The following is a 22252-nucleotide window of genomic DNA, read 5'->3' as shown; positions in this document are numbered from 1 at the left end:
CTGTGGAAATTTCATAATGAGGTTTAATAGGGTTTTAATATTTAAACCTACCCTTGTTGTTGGGGGTCACTGCTGCTGCCCTGGTGGGGCCCAGGCAGGCTGAAGAGCACCAGGAGAAGCAGTAGATGCTCAGGTAGAATACAGGCCCCTCCCTTCACTCTGAGTTTTGAGTAAGGTTGGGAGCTCAATATTCTTAAGTGCTGGCTGCTCTGCTTCATCATTTACATGCCAGCTTGGTCATAAAGGAAGGTTTCAGGAACATGCACTCTTCTTATTGAATTGGTTGAAAAACAGGTATAAGAGATTTCTGTCTGCTGAAGGTGGTCTGTGCCAAGACAGTTAGATAATCCTAGAGGAATAAGCCAATAAAGATGGTTAAACTCATTTTCTTATCTTACAGGTCAGGGAGGGGCAGGAGATTTAAGGGTACAGTCCACTTAGTCAGAAACATCGTGTTTCTCGCAATGTTATTCACAATTATTTAGGCAATAATTGGTTCTGTGGCTATTTTTTGCAATTCTATATAAAAAGTTGCTGTATTGTCAATGGGAAATTTTCTCCCAGGCTCTTGGAAATGAAGAAGGTCAAATAGCTACAATTTTAAGGAAACCCTAAGCGAGGAGTTCAACAACTCTAAAGGGAGCAAGTGGGCCAGGGAAATACTGTGGGTGAGCAGAGATCACCTATACCAGAGATCAGCCCCCACTCGGTGCCCGTGGGGTTTGCCATAAGAGGATTCAGGCACAGTGTCACTCATATTATTTCTATATTTCATTGTGGCTCTAATTTTTCTAGAGAAGTTGTGAATCCAGAATTTTATGTAAAACCTTTAGTTTTCCAGTTGGCAACTCAGTGGGCCAAATAATTTCAGGAGAACCCTATCAGTCTGCCACATCTGGCTTGAACATGTGGCAGGCTGGCAAGCAGCATGTTACTTGGGTGAGTTTTAGGAGGTGAATAGCTGCCACTGAGGCCTCCAGCTGCTTCTATGGTGCACACAGCTTCCCTCACAAAGAGATGACGATGACTCCATATACTTTCTACACCATCATGTTAAGTCATCAGGGATGACACTTTCCCCATTGATTTTGAAAGCAGAATTTCAATCATTCTGAAGAACTTGGAGACTCAGAGTGAGACTAGAATAGCGTGTTTCGCTGTCTGCAATAGCAGAATATTATGGAAAAACTGCCTGCAGTCCCCCTTCATGAAGACACCATCACCCTGTGACGCCCAGGCTTTCTTCTCTGGCCTTTGCTGCCCCTCTGTGGGTCCTGGGCAAGCTGAGTTCAGGGGAAACACAGGCCCCCTTCCCTCATTCTTGGTTTTGAGCAGTGTCAGGGGCTCAGTATTCTTAAGAAGAGTGCCCAAGAGCCTGTGTCTGTCTAGATTCCAAACACTGAAGTTCCCTTTCTTATTCCTTATGAAGGGACTAAGTAGCTTGTCTCAGAGGTCAATCGTTGGTAGTGGGAAAGAGTAAATACCAGAGAACATGCCTTTTTTGAGATTGAGGTATAATTCATATGCTCATCAAATGTACTATTCAGTTTTGACATATGTGCTTCAGGAAGGAATATTTACATCATCCCAGAATGTGTCTATACATATCTTCTCAATCATTACCTCCTCCATTGTGCATATAGCCTGACTTCATATAAACAAAATCATACAGCGAGCGTATTTTTTTGTGTATAGCTTCCTTTGCTCAGCATATTTTTGAGGTTCAGTTTATATGTATAAGTAATTTATTCCTTGTAATTGCTGAAGCAAATTCCACTGTATAAATACATTACAATTTAGCCATCTGTTAACAGACATTTAGATTTTTCAACTTTGTTGTTATTGTGAATAAAGCTGCTATGAACACTCTTGTGAAAGGCCTTTTGTGAATACATAGTTTTGCTTGTTTTGGATAAATACATAGGAATAGATTTGCTTGGTCACAGTGTAGATTTTAGGCTTTCTTGGTGGCTCAGATGGTAAATAATGCACCTGTAATGCAGGAGACCTGAGTTCGATCCCTGGGTCAGAAAAATCCCATGGAGAAGGGAATGGCTACCCACTCCAGCATTCTTACCTGGAGAATTCCATGGACAGAGGAGCCTGGCAGGCTACAGGTCATGGGGTCACAAAGAGTCAGACATGACTGAGCAACTAAAACTTTCACTTTCAATGTAGATTTTAAGAAATGGCTAAATAGTTGTGTAAGTAGTTGTACTATTTTATACACTTGGGTCTGATTCTCCACATTCTCTTGAATAGCTATTTAATTTTTGTCTTTCTAATGGACCTGTAGTGGTGTTTCATTATGGCTTTTAGACCATGCACTTTTGGCTTCACAGCAAAACTGAGCATATGGCATAGACATTTCTTGTATACCTTCTGACCCCCACATACACACAGCCTCCCTTTACCATCAACTTGCACCAGAGAGGTACATTTTTTACCATTAATGAAACTTATTGCCCGAAGTCCATAGTTTACATTAAATTTCACTCTTGGTGTTGTATTCTATGGGTTTGGAAAAATACATTATGCCATATGTCTACCATTAAAATCTCTTACAGAATAGACTTACTGCCCCAAATCTTCTCTGCTCTATTTATCCCTCCTTTACCATGAACCCCTGGCAAACTTTAGCTGTCTGCAGTTTTGCCATTTCCAGAATGTCATATAGTTGGAAACATACAGTATGCTGCCTTTTTAAATTGGTTTCTTTTACTTACTGATATGAACTTAAGATTCCTCTGTGTCTTTTCATGGCTTGGTGGCTCATTATTTTATAGCACTAAATAATATTCAACCATCTGGATGTACCACCGTTTTCCCATTCACTCACAGAAGCGTATCTGGGTTGCTTCCAAATGTAGGCTATTATAAATGAAGCACATAAACATTTATGTGCCGATTTTTGTGTGGATACATTTTCACTCTTTGAGTAAATATCAACTAACATGATTGCTGGATCACATGGTAAGAGTATGTTTCAGTTCAGTTCAGTCGCTCAGTCGTGTCCGACTCTTTGTGACCCCATGAACTGGAGCACAACAGGCCTCACTGTCCATCACCAACTCCAGGAGTCCACCCAAACCCATGTCCATTGAGTCAGTGATGCCATCCAACCATCTCATCCTCTGTTGTCCCCTTCTCCTCCCGCCCTCAATCTTTCCCAGCATCAGGGTCTTTTCAAATGAGTCAACTCTTCACATGAGGTGGCCAAAGTACTGGAGTTTCAGCTTCAGCATCAGTCCTTCCAATGAACACCCAGAACTTATCTCCTTTAGGATGGACTGGTTGGATCTCCTTGCAGTCCAAGGGACTCTCAACAGTCTTCTCCAACACCACACTTCAAAAGCATCAATTCTTCAGAGCTCAGCTTTCTTCACAGTCCAACTCTCACATCCATGCATGACTACTGGAAAAACCATAGCCTTGACTAGATGGACCTTTGTTGGCAAAGTAATGTCTCTGCTTTTTAATATGCTGTCTAGGTTGGTCATAACTTTCCTTCCAAGGAGTAAGTGTCTTTTAATTTCATGGCTGCAATCACCATCTGCAGTGATTTTGGAGCCCCAAAAAATAAAGTCAGCCATTGTTTCCACTGCTTCCCCATCTATTTGCCATGAAGTGATGGGACCAGATGCCATGATCTTAGTTTCCTGAATGTTGAGATTTAAGCCAACTTTTTCACTCTCCTCTTCCACTTTCATCAAGAGGCTTTTTAGTTCCTCTTCATTATCTGCCATAAGGGCGGTGTCATCTGCATATCTGAGGTTATTGATGTTTCTCCCAGCAATCTTGATTCCAGCTTGTGCTTCTTCCAGCCCAGCGTTTCTCATGATGTACTCTGCATGTAAGTTAAATAAGCAGGGTGACAATATACAGCCTTGACATACTCCTTTTCCTATTTGGAACACATCTGTTGTTCCATGTCCAGTTCTAACTGTTACTTCCTGATCTGCATACAGGTTTCTCAAGAGGCAGGTCAGGTGGTCTGGTATTCCCATCTCTTTCAGAATTTTCCACAGTTTATTGTTATCCACACAGTCAAAGTCTTTGGCATAGTCAATAAAGAAGAAATAGATGTTTTTCTGGAACTCTCTTGCTTTTTTGATGATCCAGAGGATGTTGGCAATTTGATCTCTGGTTCCTCTGCCTTTTCTAACACCAGCTTGGACATCTGGAAGTTCACGGTTCACGTATTGCTGAAGCCTGGCTTGCAGAATTTTGAGCATTACTTTATTAGTGTGTGAGATGAGTTCAATTATGTGGTAGTTGGAGCATTCTTTGGCATTGCCTTTCTTTGGTATTGGAATGAAAACTGACCTTTACCAGTCCTGTGGCCACTGCTGAGTTTTCCAAATTTGCTGGCCTACTGAGTGCAGCACTTTCACAGCATCATATTTTAAGATTTGAAATAGCTCAACTGGAATTCCATCACCTCCTCTAGCTTTGTTTGTAGTGATGCTTCCTAAGGCCCACTTGACTTCACATTCCAGGATGTCTGGCTCTAGGTGAGTGATCACATCATCATGATTATCTGGGTTGTGAAGATCCTTTTGTATAGTTCTTCTGTGTATTCTTGCCTCCTCTTCTTAATAGCTTCTGCTTCTGTCAGGTCCAAACCATTTCCGTTCTTTTTTGAGCCCATCTTTGCATGAAATGTTCCCTTGGTATCTCTAATTTTCTTGAAGAGATCTCTAGTTTTCCCCATTCTATTGTTTTCCTCTATTTCTTTGCATTGATCACTGAAGAAGGCTTTCGTATCTTTTCTTGCTATTCTTTGGAACTCTGCATTCAAATTGTTATATCTTTCCTTTTGTCCTTTGCTTTTCACTTCTCTTCTTTTCACAGCTATTTGTAAGGTCTCCTCAGACAGCCATTTTGCTTTTTTGCATTTCTTTTTCTTGGGATGGTCTTGATCCCTGTCTCCTGTACAATGTCATGAACCTCCATCCATAGATCATCAGGCACTCTGTCTATCAGATCTGATCCCTTAAATCTATTTCTCACTTCCACTGTATAAGGGAGTTGATTTAGATCATACCTGAATGGTTTAGTGGTTTTCCTCACTTTCTTCAATTTTAATTTTACTTACACTTATTCCTTTCTGATGCTTTTCCTTACTTCATGTAGATCTAAGTTTCTGATGTATCATTTTTCTTTTCTCCTAAAAACTTCAAAAATTCCTTCAATAAAGTCCAATGCTATAAAGAACAATATTGCATAGGAACCTGGAATGTTAGGTCCATGAATCAAGATAAATTGGAAGTGGTCAAACAGGAGATGGCAAGAGTAAACATTGACATTTTGGAATCAGTGAATTAAAATGTACTGGAATGGATGAAATTAATTCAGAGGATCTACTACTGTGGACAAAAATCCCCTAGAAGAAATGGAGTTGTCCTCATAGTCAACAAGAGTCTTAAATGCAGAATTTGGTTGCAATCTCAAAAATTACAGAATGATCTCTGTTCATTTCCAAGGCAAACCATACAATATCATAGTAATCCAGGCCTATGATCCAACCACTAATGCCAAAGAAGCTGAAATTGAATGATTCTATGAAGACCTACAAGACATTATAGAATTAACACCAAAAAGAAAGTGGGGGGGGGATGGAATGTAAAATAGGATGTCAAGAGATACCTGAAGTAACAGATAAATTTGGCCTTGCACTACAAAATAAAGCAGCACAAAGGCTAACAGAGTTTTGTCAAGAGAAAACACTGGTCATAGCAAAGAAAAGAGATGACTCTACACATGAACATCACCAGACAGTCAATACTGAAATCAGATTGATTATATTCTTTGCAGCCAAAGATTGAGAAACTCTATACAGTCAGCAAAAACAGGACTGGAAGCTGATTGTGGCTTAGATCATGAACTCCTTATTGCCAAATTCAGACTTAAATTGAAGAAAGTAGGGAAACCACTAGGCCATTAAGGTATGACCTAAATCAAATCCCTTATGATTATACAGTGGAAGTGACAAACAGATTCAAATGATTAGATCTGATAGATAGAGTGCCAGAAGAACTATGGATGCAGGTTTGCAACACTGTACAAGGGGCAGTGATCAAAACCATCCCCAAGAAGAAGAAATGTAAAAAGGCAAAATGGTTGTCTGAGGAGGTCTTACAAATAGCTAAGAAAGGAAGAGAAGTGAAAGGCAAAGGAGAAAAGGAAAGAGATATCCATCTGAATATAGAGTTCCAAAGAATAGCAAGGAGAGATAAGAAAGCAGAAGATATTAAGAAGCAGTGGCAAGAATACACAGAAGAACTATACAAAAAAAGATCTTAATGACCCAGATAACCATGATGGTGTGATTACATACCTAGAGCCAGACATCCTGGAATGTGAAGTCAAGTGGGCCTTAGGAATCATCACTATGAACAAAACTAGTGGAAGTGATGGAATTCCATCTGAGCTATTTCAAATCTTTAAAGATGATGCTATTAAAGTGCTGCACTCAATATGCCAGCAAATTTGGAAAACTCAGCAGTGGCCACAGGACTGGTAAAGGTCAGTTTTCATTCCAATCCCAAAGAAAGGCAATGTCAAAGAATGTTCAGACTACCACATAATTGCACTCATCTCACATGCTAGCAAAGTAATGCTCAAAATTCTCCAAGGTAGTCTTCAACAGTACATGAATGAAGAACTTCCAGATGTACAAGCTAGTTTTAGAAAAGGCAGAGAAACCAGAGGTCAAATTGCCAACATCTGTTGGATCACATAAAAAGCAAGAGAATTCTAGAGAAAAACATCTAGTTCTGCTTTATTGACTATGCTAAAGTCTTTGACTGCGTGGATCACAGTGGAAGATTCTTAAAGAGATGGGAATATCAGACCACCTTACCTGCCTCCTGAGAAAACTGTATGCAGGTCAAGAAGAAAAAGTTAGAACTGGACATGGAACAGTGGACTGGTTCCAAACTGGAAATGGATAACATCAAGACTTTATGTTGTCACCCTGCTTATTCTACTTATATGTAGAGTACATCATGGGAAATGCCAGGCCAGTTGAAGCACAAGCTGGATCAAGATTGCAGGGAGAAATGTCAGTAGCTTCAGATATGCAGATGACAGCACCCTTATGGCAGAAAACAAAGAGGAACTGAAGATCCTCTTGATGAAAGTGAAAGGGGAGAGTGAAAAAGCTGACTTAAAACTCAACATTCAGAAAACTAAGACTGTGACATCTGAACCTTTCACTTCATGGCAAATACATGGAGAAACAATGGAAACGGTGATAGACTTTATTTTCTTGCACTCCAAAATCACTTCAGATGGTGACTGAAGCCATGAAATTAAAAGATGCTTGCTCCTAGGAAGAAAAACTATGACAAACCTAGACAGTGTATTAAAAAGCAGAGACATTACTTTACCAACAGAGGTCTGTATAGTCAAAGCTATGGTTTTTCTGGTAGTCATGTATGGATGTGAGGGTTCGACCATAAAGAAAGCTGAATGCCAAAGAATTGATGCTTTTGAACTTTGGTATTGGAGGAGACTCTTGAAAGTCCCTTGGACATCAAGGAGATCAAACCAGTAAATCCTAAAGATGATCAGTCCTGAATATTCATTGAAAGGACTGATTCTGAAGCTGAAGCTTTAGTAATTGGCCACCTGATGCAAAGAACTGACTCACTGGAAAAGACCCTGATGCTGGTGAAGATTGAAGGCAAGAGGAAAAGTGGATGACAGAGGATGAGATGGTCGGATGGCATCACTGACTCGATGGGCATGATTTTGAGTAAGCTCCAGGTGTTGGTGATGGACAATGAAGCCTGGCATGCTGCAGTCCTTGGGTTCGCAAAGAGTTGGACACGACTGAGCTACTGAACTGAACTGGACATTTCCTACAAGTGAAGTCTACTGTCAACAAACTCACTTAGCTTTTGTTTGTTTGAGAAAGTCCTTCTTCACTTTTGGAACATAATTTCATAGGGTACAAAATTCTAGTTTATGGGCTATTTTCTCCTAACACTTTAAATACTTTGCTCTCCTCTTACTTGCATCGTTTCTGAAGAGAAGTCAGATGCAATCCTTATCTTTTCTCCTCTATAGAGAAAATATTGTCCACTCTGGTTTCTTTCCTAACTTTTCTATAATTTTCTACAGTTTAAATATGATATGCATACGTGTTATTTGCTGTTGTTTGTTTTGGCATTTATCTTGTGTGCACTGTTAGAGCTTCCTGGGTCTGTGGTTAGGTATCGAATACTACTTTGGAAGAACTAACTGATGCTGAAACTGAAGCTTCTATACTTTGGCCACCTGTTGCAAATAGCCAACTCATTGAGAAAAACCCTGATGCTAAGAAAGATTAAAGGCAAAAGGAGAAGGGGGAAGCAGAGGATGAGATGGTTAGCTGGCATCACCAACTCAAGGGACATGAATTTGAGCAAACCCCTGGAAATTGTGAAGAACAGGGGAACCTGGCATGCTGCAGTCAGTGGGTTCACATAGAGTCAGACATGACTTAGTGACTGACAACATCTAATTTGGAGAAATTCTCAGTCATTATGGCTTCAAATATTTCTTAATTTGAAGAATGAAGAAATTCATTTTTTTCTTCCCCTTCTGATATTCCAATGACACATGCTGCACTTTCTGCAGTTGTCCAGTTTCTTGCATTGTATATTCTGCTCTCTCTGTGTTTGTAGTCTTTTATTTGCTTTACTTTTCCACTTTGGAAGTTCTTATTGATATATCCTCACCCTCTGAAAATTTTCCCTCAGCCATGTCCAGGTCACTAATGTGTGTATTAAGGAAATTCTTCCTTTCTGTTACACTGTTTTAATCTCTACTGTATCTTTTATTATTTTTTCCTAAAATTTTCATCACTCTGCTTACGTTGTCTGTCTGTTCTTGCATGATGTCTGCTTTATCCATTAGAGCATTTAGCAAATTAAACATAATTATTTTAGATTTCTAGTTTGATAATTCCAACATTTCTGCCATGTCTCAGTATGGTTTTGGTGTTTGCTCTGTATCTTCCAATTATGCTTTTTGCCTTTTAGTATGCCTTGTAAGTTTTCCTTGATAGCCAGACATGCTGTAATCAAGCCTTTACTAATTAGTGTTAAGAGGTGGGAGAGGGAAAGCGTCCTGGTCCTATGATTACACCTCAGTATTTTAGTGAATGTGTGCCTCTAGACTGTGAACTTTGAATGTACTTCTCAATACCCCAGTTTTAAGTAAGACATGAAAGCTATAGTGGGCTGCAGTTGGGTATTCCTCTTCTCCTCCATGAAAGGTCAGAGCAGGCTAAACGTTGGTATATTCTTTCCTCCACGTGGAAGGCTGGAGACTGCTGGAACTGGTACTTCTCTTTCCCCTTATTGGTTTGTCTCTGAAAAAACTCAGTAATTTAGGCTCTGGTAAACTAGTTTCTCTTGAGGTCAGACCTTGTTAAGGAGAACCTAATGTTTTGGTATATTTCAAAATGTGTCCTTTTCCTCCCTCCTTGTCAGAAGCACATGGAATTTTTCTTCAGTATTCACTGTGAGACCCTGGTCTAGCTCCTGGAGATAAAACTCACAAAAGTGTGGAGACCTCCTTGTGACTGGGCTTCTCTGAAGTTTTTAACTTTCAGGTTTGTCCACACTGAGCCTCCTGCAATTGGCCTACCATAGTTCAGCTTTTCCTCTCCTGGAATGCTTCCTTGGAAATGTCTGCTCATGGATATCTGCTCCAGTCAGTTGTGATGACCTATATCCCCATCTGCTTCTCTAATTTGGGTGGCAGCGTTTTGCCCTCTTGCTTCACTTCTCCAGTGGACCTAAGAAGAACTGTTGACCTTTCAGCTTGTTCAGTTTTACTTGTTGGGATGGAGTGATGCCTTCCAAATTCTTTTCATGCCAGACCAGAAATTGCAAATCAGAATATACTTTTAAAAACTACTTTAAACAACTTTATTTATAAGACTTTAATCCTAAGAATTGGATTTTACCAATCTTTCATCTGGGTAAATGTAAATGACTTTTAAACTTAAGTATAGTAGCTTATAGAATTAAAATGATAGATATACAAAATTTATTTGGGAAAATGCAAAACATCTTAAGCTCATTCTTATGGTTCTAGATATTCACTGTTGATTATTTAAAGCCTGGCGTGCTGCAGTCCATGGGGACACAAAGAGTTGAACACAGCTGAGCGACTGAACGGACAGCACAGCAAAATCAGATATACATATACATATATCCCCTCTTATTTGCTTAACCTTTTATTTTGTATTAGTGTTGTGTGAGTCACTCAGTCATGTCCGACTCTCTGCCACCCCATGGACCACAGATCGCCAGACCCCCTCTCCATGGGATTCTCCAGGCAAGAGCACGGGAGTGGATTGCCATTTCCTTCTCCAGGATTTTGTATTATGGTGTGGCCAATTAACAATGTTGTGATAGCTTCAGATGAGCAGCAAAGGGATTCAGTCATACATGCGCATGTGTCCATTCTTCCCCAAACTCTCCTCCAGTCTGGGTTGCCACATAACACCGAGCAGAGTTCCATGTGCTATTCAGCAGATTCTTGTTGGTTATTCGTTTTAAGTATAGCAGTGTGTGTCTGTCCATCCAAAATGCGCAACTCTTGAGGAACACCCACAGGAAGATTCTTTGTGTCAATAGTAAAGAAATATTTTTCTGAATTTTATATGGCTTGACATTAGAAGAGGCAGGAACATGTGGTGAATCTGTCATCACAGAAATTAATTAAAGTACAGAGGGCGCTTTTAAGAGTGATGTATTCCAGAATGTGTGTGTGTGTTTAGTCGCTCAGTCATGTCTGACTCTGTGACCCCATGGACTGTAACCCACCAGGCTCCTCTGTCCGTGGGGATTCTCCAGGCAAGAATACTGGAGTGAGCTGCCATGCCCTCCTCCAGGGGATCTTCCCCACCCAGGGTCTCCTGCACTGCAGATGGATTCTTTATTGTCTGAGCCACCAGGAAAGCCCATATTCCAGAATGAATACCGTCTTTTTGTAGAGGAATAGGGCCTGGGATGATGAGATAACCTCTGTAGACATTTCCAACCAGGGAAATGTATAATTTTTGGAGCAAAGCAATGTGTTTAAGAGAAGTATAGATCATGATTTTGAGGTGGATGTTTGCATCTTTGAATAACTATTATGTATTGCAAACCTCACTTATATTGGGTTGGCCAAAAAGTTCCTTTGGCTTTTAAGTATAAACAAAAGACATATTTTTCATTTCCACCAAGTGTTTTATTGGGCAAAGCACAGTTTTGTTCGACTGCCTATTGCCATTTTCCAGGAAACTTCAAAATTCCATCTTTTCCAAATTTTTATCTCTGAGCAAAAAATTGTTTCAGGTGTACCTTACAATCTTCCAGTGAATTGAAATTTTTTCCATTAAGAGAATTTTGTAAAGACTGAAACAAATCCACATCTGAAGGTGCAATGTCTGGTGAATATGGCAGATGAATCAGAACTTCCCACCCCAAGTGTCTCAGTTTTTGACTGATCATCAAAGAAATATGCAGTCTTGTGTTAACCTGATGGAAGTGAGAGGGTAACAGGCGGGAAGGCTAGGGGTCTCCAAAAGGAGGAAATAGGCTACAAGTGTCAGACATTTTTTTTATCTCTCCCTTAATCAGCAGGAAGAAACAAACTACAAGTGTCAGATTTTTTTTTTTAACTTTTCTATAGAAAATTAAAAGGAGGTTTCTTTTGAAATTCTGTGTTGCCATGATGACACCTGGTTCAACCTGAACTTAACTTTTCTCAAACCTTGAGCTAACCAGTCGGCAAAAACAAGACCGGGAGTTGACTGTGGCTCAGATCATGAACTCCTTATTGCCAAATTCAGACTTAAATTGAAGAAAGTAGGGAAACCACTAGACCATTCAGGTATGACCTAAATCAAATCCCTTATGAATATACAGTGGAAATGAGAAATAGATTTAAGGGACTAGATCTGATAGACAGAGTGCCTGATGAACTATGGACCGAGGTTCATGACATTGTACAGGAGACAGGGATCAAGATCATACCCATGGAAAAGAAATGCAAAAAGGCAAAATGGTTGTCTGAGGAGGCCTTACAAATAGCTGTGAAAAGAAGAGAAGTGAAAAGCAAAGGAGAAAGGGAAAGATATTCCCATTTGAATGCAGAGTTCCGAAGAATAGCAAGGAGAGATAAGAAAGCTTTCCTCAGTGATCAATGCAAAGAAATAGAGGAAAACAATAGAATGGGGAAAACTAGAGATCTCTTCAAGAAAATTAGAGATACCAAGGGAACATTTCATGCAAAGATAGGCTCGATAAAGGACAGAAATGGTATGAACCTAACAGAAGCAGAAGATATTAAAAAGAGGTGGCAAGAACACACAGAAGAACTGTACAAAAAAGATCTTCACGACCCAGATAATCACGATGGTTTGATCACTCACCTAGAGCCAGACATCCTGGAGTGTGAAGTCAAGTGGGCCTTAGGAATCATCACTACAAACAAAGCTAGTGGAGGTGATGGAATTCCAGTTGAGCTATTTCAAATCTTAAAATATGATGCTGTGAAAGTGCTGCACTCAGTAGGCCAGCAAATTTGGAAAACTCAGCAGTGGCCACAGGACTGGTAAAGGTCAGTTTTCATTCCAATACCAAAGAAAGGCAATGCCAAAGAATGCTCAAACTACTGCACAATTGCACTCATCTCACACGCTAGTAAAGTAATGCTCAAAATTCTGCAAGCCAGGGTTCAGCAATATGTGAAACATGAACTTCCAGATGTTCAAGCTAGTGCTAGAAAAGGCAGAGGAAACAGAGAACTGCCAACATCCGCTGGATCATCGAAAAAGCAAGAGAGTTCCAGAAAAACATCTATTTCTTCTTTATTGACTATGCCAAAGCCTTTGACTGTGTGGATCACAGTAAACTGTGGGAAATTCTGAAAGAGATGGGAATACCAGACCACCTGACCTGCCTCTTGAGAAATCTGTATGTAGGTCAGGAAGAACAGTTAGAACTGGACATGGAACAACAGATGTGTTCCAAATAGGAAAAGGAGTATGTCAAGGCTGTATATTGTCACCCTGCTTATTTAACTTACATGCAGAGTACATCAAGAGAAACGCTGGGCTGGAAGAAGCACAAGCTGGAATCAAGATTGCTGGGAGAAACATCAATAACCTCAGATATGCAGATGACACCACCCTTATGGCAGAGAGTGAAGAGGAACTAAAAAGCCTCTTGATGAAAGTGAAGGAGGAGAGTGAAAAAGTTGACTTAAAGCTCAACATTCAGGAAGCTAAGATCATGGCATCTGGTCCCATCACTTCATGGCAAATAGATGGGGAAGCAGTGGAAACAATTGCTGACTTTATTTTTGGGGGCTCCAAAATCACTGCAGATGGTGATTGCAGCCATGAAATTAAAAGACACTTAACTCCTTGGAAGGAAAGTTTTGACCAACCTAGACAGCATATTAAAAAGCAGAGATATTACTTTGCCAACAAAGGTCCATCTAGTCAAGGCTATGGTTTTTCCAGTAGTCATGTATGGATGTGAGAGTTGGACTGTGAAGAAAGCTGAGCTCTGAAGAATTGATGCTTTTAAATTGTGGTGTTGGAGAAGACTTTTGAGAGTCCCTTGGACTGCAAGGAGATCAAACCAGTCCATCCTAAAGGAGATAAGTTCTGGGTATTCACTGGAAGGACTGATGCTGAAGCTGAAACTCCAGTACTTTGGCCACCTCATGCGAAGAGTTGACTCATTGGAAAAGACCCTGATGCTGGGAGGGATTGGGGGCAGGAGGAGAAGGGGACAACAGAGGATGAGATGGTTGGATGGCATCACTGACTCGATGGACATGGGTTTGGGTAAACTCCTGGAGTTGGTGATGGACAGGGAGGCCTGGTGTGTTGCGATTCATGGGGTCACAAAGAGTTGGACACGACTTAGCGACTGAACTGAACTGAACAGACAAAACATCTGGCTAAAGACTAGCAGGGGGGCACTCTTTCTGTTTCCTGCTGATGTCTATGTCAGAAGCTTTCTCTATCTCTTTTATACTTTAATAAAACTTTATCACACAAAAGCTCTGAGCGATCAAGCTTTGTCACTGGCCCAGGATTGAATTCCTCTCCTCTGGAGGTCAAGAATCCCAGCATCTTTCATGGCTCAGCAACAACCATTCAGAAGATTATGTACTTTCTGTTGACTATTTCAAACCACTTTTGACACATTCGATCACTTATGGAACCTTCTTTTATGCTACACAAATCTTTTTTTGTGTGTGTTTCAGTTTTTACCTTTCTTGAAATAATAAATCACAATATGCCAAAATACTGCTTTTCCCTTCCATCTTCAATATTAATGTGGCTACTCACCAATTTTGATGTTTTTTAAAAAATGGTGATATGATAGCTGTTAAAATATGATCTAAAAATATTCAGCCATCTTACAGAAAGGAAAAAATAAAAGGAATCTTTTGGCAAACCTGCCATATTAGTTTTTAGCCTCAGAATAGCACCATGAGGTAGATATTATCCAGTTTTACAGATGAGGAAACTGAAGCTCTGAGAGTAAGGAATCCTGCTTATTTTCTGTCCTCATCACTTTCCTGACATACACTGATCCTTCACTTTCTTTTTGTGACTCCAGGAAGCTGAGTCCTGTGAACTGCAATGGCCAATGGGAGCCACTGACAGGGCATTGGAGTGTGAGAAGGACGGGAGACTGGACTGTTTATTTTCTGTTTCTTCCTGCTCTGCACCTTATCTCTCACAGTGGCTAGCCCTGTTCCCAGTCCCACAATAGCAGTCTTTCCTCCCCATGTCTCTTTGGCCTATGGCTCAATAAAGTTTTTCTGTGGTTACCAGGTCCTGGCTGCCTCCACCAAGGAGGTGACAATCAGTTTTTAGCTTCCTTAATCTCATCTGAGTCTCTCATCTCTGTAAACAATCATCGCATTGAAGCCTAATTTGTTTCACCATCTGAATGACAGATTCCTAATTGACATTATAAGCAAAGTGTCCAGAATCAGAAGAACCAAATCTAATTGTGATTGAGACATGCTGTCCCTAAGGGCTGATTTGGGTGAGCAAACAAGTCAAAGACCAGGTCAGAGAGAGTGTCTCATTTTCTTATTCAGCGGGCAGTAAGATGAAGTATTGGCTCCAGCAGTATTGGGATGTGTCCAGGATCTAGAAAGTGGGGTTGCACTGAAGTCTGAAGAATCTGGTTCTTGTCCTAACTCTGATTGCAGAACAAATTGCAGAATAACTTTGGGCTCTTCATATCCCCTCAGCATTCAAATTTCAAGCTCAGCTTTCCAATCTCTTCAGGTTTCAATGAGTACCTAATAAGGAAAAAAATTTTGAAATGCACAAAGCAGAACCACTGTATAAAGTAGTTTTGTTTTCATGATTATCAGTAGTGGAGACTGTAAGCTGTGGGATTAACTGTTTTTCTATCATTTTAGTACTGAGCTTAGAGTACAATGAGGACTATTAAGGGGTTTTCCATCTCCTGCTTTCTCAGAGATGCCTATTTTTCTGCCATCCTGGGTTTTGTGGAGGGGGATCAGTCTGATGTGGCCTTCTCACATGACCTCCATTTAAGGCTTGTTTGGGTCTTCTTGGGAAGACAGGGGATTTCTAGATTTTAAGAAGAGAAAGAATTAAATCTGCAGCAGAAATGAGCTTACCTTGGCATTTTTCAAGACTTTCTGAAGTATTAGAAACTTTTGCCAATATTTGCATTTAATAACTTCTGCTTTGGTGAAATTATCAAGGTTTCTAACTGTGATTTCAATTGTTTTAAGAGTAGGGGGGATTTGTAAATTGCTGGAAAAATTAATAGCAACTCATGAAAGAAAAAATACTGAATGGAAACTAGTGAGTGAAGATTTAAGTGAAAGAAAGGGGAAAAAAACGTATGTATGTTTGAATAGACAGCTAGATAGATATGTATACATATGTATTTTTTACTTTTGTAAATTTTGTTTTCTATGATATAGCAGGAGAACCTGATAGAAAAAATTATCTTGCTTTCTGCTTACAGGGATTTATTTCACAAAGAAATGAGAGGAGTCCCTGCTTCACAACAGCGTTCCCCTACTCCCACCTTGAGAACTTCTGGAAACCAGTCCCAACCCTCTCCAGGAGATTGTTGGAGATTTTTGTCTACAGGTGAAGTTTAAGTGCTCCTAGGCTTCTGATTGGGGTTTCCCTGGTGGCTCAGGTGGTAAAGAATCTTCTTGCAAGGTGGGAGACCTGGGTTTGATCCCTGGGTTGGGAAGATCCCCTGGAGGAGAGCATGGCAACCCACTCCAGTATTCTTGCTTGGAGAATTCCCATGGACAGAGGAGCCTGGTGGGCTACAGTCCATGGGGTCCCAGAGAGCCGACATGACTAAGTGACTAAGCACACACACATAGGCTTCTGACTAGAGCCAGAAATCTTGAATTTTATCTAAAATCTTCCATTTCAAAGGTTGAAAGCAAATTTTTGTTAAAAGCACACACTATACGCTGAGCCAGACGAAAATATTAGGGTGAACTTATGAAGTTGCCACTTTGTATGGCCATATGTTGGCTTTTCGCCACCTTCAGTCTAAGCTAATAGATTGGTGGAGCATATTTTAAAAACTTAACTGTAACGCTGATCGCTGAAATAAAAAGCACAACATAAAAGTTTTTATTAAGTTTTGTTTGGGGACCTTACTGAGAACTATAGCCCAGGAGAGAGTCTTTCAGATCGTTCTGAGGAATTGCTCCCAAGAGGTAAGGGAGGAGCCAGGAGGTTTTCCTCTGTCCATGGAATACTGGAGTGGGTATGCCACTCCCTTCTCCAGGGGATGAAGAAACTATGTATATATATTTGCTGGGAAAAGCATGTGGAACATGTATTCAAGCAGAAAATGATGACTGTTTAACACAGACATCTCAAGTTAATGATTTTAGTGCTTTCTGTATATGGGAGTATGCAAGACTCTGAATCACTGAAATGTTTCCTTAGATATGCATCTTAACTCTCTTAGGTCAGGATATCCAAAGTACAGGATGCTTCCGACTTCTCTCCATCCTGAATTCTTCTAAGGGTACACTGTTAGTGGGTGACTGCATTGGCTAATGGCTTGATCTTTGAAGAGCTGGAAGGGACAGGCAATATTTTTTTCTTTACAACACACACAGTAACATGTACGAAACAGAGTCACCCCCAAAACTGAGTTCCCCTACCAAGTTTATGATTAATCTCTCTACCCAAAACTTTATTCCCTTTCTTATCCCCTCTGACCTCAATTCTTCACTAACTAAACAATAATCAGCTAGAGTCATGTGATTAAAATTGTTGTGGTCGATAACATTGCTAACATTAAAATTGCTATTATCATTATTATCATTAATGTACAAACTCACGTTCTTTCTCCAGGGTAAGATGAACTAACAGACCCTTGAGCTCTGGACCACTGGGCCTCAGGGTCATAAACCAGAAGCATCCAGCCTCCTGAAACAACAATTAAGAAATATAAAAAAAAAACAATGATTAATCCCAGCCTCTTTGTTCTTAAAAAACAAACAACAACAACAACAAAAAACTCAGACTCAGAGACCCAGTTGGAGCGGATCTGAGGCTTGTCTCCCACTTCCTTGCTCGGTGCCCTGCGTGAATCCTTCCTTTGCTGCAAACTCCCGATGTGAGTCTGGCTTTCTGCCCTGTGGACACACAGACGCTTTGCTTGGTTAGTGCACTTGTGCTGAATGTGCAGCTCCATGGACCTCACATTTGTACACACTTGAGACAACTCCCAGACAGATGTATAACATTTTCCAGGGCCTGAAAGGCCCCTGTGCTCTCTCTCCGCCAATACTCACTCCCCACTGAGGGGATCTTCAAGGGAAGTCATGGTCTAATTGAGGTGGGTGGCAGTGAGCTTCCCTGAAGTGAGGGAAGGGTAAGAGGGTTTAGGGGTCTGAGATAGTAGATGGAGGTATGTGCCACCTTGCACAAACCCTGGGATTGAAAGGTTGTTGTTGAGCCATGAAAGATGCCAGGATTCTTGGCCTCTGGAAGAGAAGAATTCAATCTGGGGCCAGTGATGAGGCTTGATCACTCAGAGCTTTTGTGTAATGAAATTTTATTAAAGTATTAAAAAGATAGAGAAAGCTTGAGACATGCCATCAGAAGGGGGCACAAAGAGTGCCCCCCTGCTAATCTTTAGCAGGAAGTTATATACCTACTAGGAAGCTAATTAGAGAAAGGAAATGTCTCAGTGTGAGACATTTGGATATGAGAGTTGGGCTATAAAGAAAGCTGAGTGCTGAAGAATTGATGCTTTTGAACTGTGGTGTTGGAGAAGATTCTTGAGAGTCCTTTGGATTGCAAGGAGATCAAACCAGTCAATCCTAAAGAAAATCAGTCCTGAATATTTATTGGAAGGACTGATGCTGCAACTGAAATTCTAATACTTTGACCACCTGATGCGAAGGACTGACTCATTGGAAAAGACCCTGATGCTGGAACATATTTAAGGCAGGAGGAGAAGAGGACGACAGAGGATGAGATGGTTGAATGGCATCACCAACTTGATGAACATGAGTTTGTGTAAGCTCTGGGAGCTGGTGATGGACAGAGGAGCCTGGCATGCTGCTGTCCATGGGGATACAAAGAATTGGACCTGATTGAGTGACTGAACTGGACTGAAATGTCTCAAACTCAGGGACTGGCACCAGGCCCCTCACCCACAACATGCATTTTGAGATAACACTGGCACAAGGTGAGTCATCCTGGGCCATAAAACTATTGACATGAATCTTGAAGAAAGGCAGTTTTCCAAGCAAATAGGTAGTTTCATTAACACAGATTAGGAGAACAATTGTATGAGTAAAACATACTGGTTTATTGAGCCATTATCAGTTCTGAGTCTTAGGTGGAACCTACTTGAAGAAAGAGTCTAGGGTAAATACATAGTTCATTACCATAGCTTAAGAAAAACATTTCCATAAGAAACATGCATTGGTTAGCTCATGGTTTGAGAAAAGTTAAGTTCAGGTGGAACCAGGTGTCGTCATGGTAACAAAGAATTTTAAAAGAAACCTTTTAATTTTGTATAGTGAAGGGAAAAAAATCTTACACTTGTAGTTTGTTTCCTCCTGCTGCTTAAGAGAGAGAGAAAAAACGTCTGACACTTGGAGCCTATTTCCTCTGTTTGGAGACCCCTAACCTTCCTGTCTGTTACCCTCTCAGTATGTGGAGAAGGGACAGCTCTGTGGCATCCCTAGAGAAGCTTTTCAGATATCCAGTATCCTGAATCAGAAAGGTCTAGTGATCTGAACCAGGCTTGGTGTGGAAAGACTGGACTACAGTCTTGTAGTCAGTCTCATGGGATGTAGGCAGGCAGGGAAGCTGGAAACTGACCACCTCAAGAGGCTGAGGACACTTGAGGGTGTGGACGTATAGGAACCCCTGGTGACTCAGGTGATAAAGAATCCACCTGCAATGCAGGAGACAGGGGCTGATCCCTGGGTTGGAAAGATCCCCTGGAGAAGGAAATGGCTACTGACTCCAGTATTCTTGCCTGGACAATTACATGGACAGAGGAGCCTGGTGGGCTACAGTCCATGAGGTTGCAGAGTCAGACACGACTGAGTGACTAACATTTTCACGTTGTAGGCACCCTAGGTTCCTGCAGACCCTGAGGGCAGGGAGAGCCTCCCCCAAGGCACTAAGAAGGTGCTATAGCCCACTAACACAGCTGGTGAAAGAGCGGGTAGGAGGGCAGTGAATGAGCCAGATTCATGTATTTAGTATAGAATAGACATGCAGTGCTTCTATGTCTTACACTGTATGTCAAGGAACAAAATCACATGTGTTATATTTATTTTGTTTGAATTTTCATTGGCAGAGCCCAGTCTGCCAGGCTATGTGCCAGGCTATATTAGCTGAAGTTCTGGTCCAGCCCTGTGCTTCTTCCCATGGGTCTTAGAGGTTTTTGTCCTAATACACAAAGGAAGAGAGGGCTGGCAGGGGATTCAAGCTCATCCATGAAGATCTACTAATGGTTGCAACTTTTGCTTAATCCTGAAGGGAATTGGAGCCCTCTGTGGTGCGAAAAGATTTCAGTGACTTTTTCCCCTGTGAAGTCAGCAGTGGTAGAAATGGTTTAAATTTCACCTGGTGATTGCTTGCACTGTATTAGTGATGCTTTGAAACTGTCTTCTGCTACACATGGACCTCGCTGAGTCGTTCAGGTGAATGCTGAAGGTTTCTGCTGTCACTCAACCGCTTCTCCACTCCCATGGAGCAAACTTGGATCTTGTTCTTTCATCAGGTGACTGAGTAGGCAGTGTGTCTCCCAGCCCTCAGGGATGCACCAATGACCAGGCCAAGGGGCCCCTCTTAGGCCAACTCCCCTTCAGTTCTGAGCCTCACTTCCTTCTCTGCACTGGCATCCAGTGAGCATGGGGGCTTCCTTGTTCAAATGAGGATGGGGGGCTGAGAATACCAGCTCCAGATCTAGCAGCCTGAGACATCCTTTGCATGTCATTCCCCAGCTTTGAGTGTAAGACTCTGTCTTTGGATAGGTGTGGTAGGAGTGGGCTTCTCAGCAGAAATGGAAATCCCTTTAAAATGACCATGACTGGTGTGGGAACACGGAGTACACACAGTGGTGGGCCACACCCTTAAATCCTGGATCACATTAAATCCTCACCACAACCCCACCAAAAAGTGATTTTATTTCTTTTAACAGATGAGAAAACTGAGATTAGAGGATACTAAATAACTTGCCCAACAATTCCGAGCTAATTTTAATTCAGTTCCCTCTGGCTCCTAATTCCGTATATTTTCTAGTTCACCAGGAACCATAGGGACAATGCTCACAAACGGCAGGCCGGGGCTGGGTACATAATTTGTAGAGCCCAGTGCAAAATGTAAATGCAGGACCCTTTGTTTAAAAACACAGGCAGTGAGAGCAGAGCAGTAAACCAAGTCTGGGGCCCCGTGAGACCCACAGATCACACACCCAGGAGGCTGGCGCCGGCTGAGGCAGACGGGGTGCGACACACACACACAAACAAGCAAGCAAAATACCGAGAGGTACACTTTCTAAGGGGAGGAGCCGAAACTTGCCTCCAGCAGACGTTGATATTGAGAAATATAGACCCTCTGCTATCAAGTTTCCAAAAAAACCCAATAGTTTGAGTTTTGGGCAAGTTGTCTAATATTTATCTGTTAATTTGCCTCCCCAATACGCATTCTCTCCTTCTTACTTGATAATAGAATCACAATTTCTTCAAGGCAGAAATATGCTCACCTAAAAACTGCATTTCCCAGACTTTGTTGTGGTGAGCGTGGTCATGCGACGTGGGTACTGATGAGACCTAAGCAGAGATCTGCTGGGGTTTTGTGAGAAAGTTTTGCTTTCCTGACATAGGTGCCTTCTCCTCCTTCTCGACGTTTCTCTTTGCTCCTGTCTGCTTGACAGATGGAGCAGCCAAGGTGCGCCTGTGATAACGAGGTGGTCGTGAGAATGAAAGCACAAGCTGAGGATGGTGGAGCAGAAAGACAAAGGTTCCCAGGTTGGGAGTCACAATTCCAGTCCTGAGTGGCCTCCCCTGCATTTCCTGTCACACTAGAAAAATAAACCCCATGGGGGTAAACTGGGGTGGTTGGGTTTCCACACACACAGAAGCAGTCTCTAGTGAATACAGAAGTCTGTGGAAATAATTTTAAAATCCAGAGAGCAAGCCAAACAAAGGCAGGGGGGAGTCCTGGCTTCTCTCCCACAGTCTAGGCTGGGACCGCCCTGCTCTCCACCTGCAGCAGGAGTTCTTAGCAGGAGTCATCATATGCTCACTTTTGAGCCATGTATCCTCACTGGCCCTTTCAACGGTCAGCACTCCTATGCCCACAATGCTCGGTGGACATCACTACTGCTTACCCACAAGTGGTGTCTTCTCTTTGTAGGCACTTTAAAGGCATACTTTCTAGGTCCCCTTGGGACCTTTGACGTCCCTTGGGCCTTGGGACGGCTTTGGGTAATTGGCCTAGGCACATGTGGGCTGAAGTTCGGAAGACGGGCACAAGAGATTTGTATGTGTGTTTCCCCTCCTGCGGCACAAGGGTGCTTGTGATGAGACTGCAGATTCGCCAGATCAGGGCTACCTGGGTCACCGAGTCACTTCACAGAGGCCAATTGCCCTGAGAGTCTCCTGGATTCACAGTGAGCTCTGTAGGGCTGAAACATACATGTGTTTTAAGCCAATGACACACTGGATT

General features: G+C 41.7%; 1 long non-coding RNA gene across 2 annotated transcripts in view; it reads left to right on the top strand.

The window, feature by feature from the left end:
- The window catches only part of LOC122691466, a 71588-nt gene extending 53302 nt beyond the window's left edge, over positions 1-18286 (top strand). For both annotated transcript variants that reach the window (XR_006340410.1, XR_006340411.1), the window contains exons 3-4: positions 16035-16162; positions 17405-18286. This is a non-coding gene — a long non-coding RNA (uncharacterized LOC122691466). The remainder of the gene's footprint in view (positions 1-16034; positions 16163-17404) is intronic.
- The last annotated feature ends 3966 nt before the right edge of the window (positions 18287-22252 follow it).

This window comes from Cervus elaphus, chromosome 4 (assembly GCF_910594005.1).
Source record: "Cervus elaphus chromosome 4, mCerEla1.1, whole genome shotgun sequence".
Classification (NCBI taxonomy): domain Eukaryota; kingdom Metazoa; phylum Chordata; class Mammalia; order Artiodactyla; family Cervidae; genus Cervus; species Cervus elaphus.
This window is presented reverse-complemented; position numbering and strand designations above follow the sequence as displayed.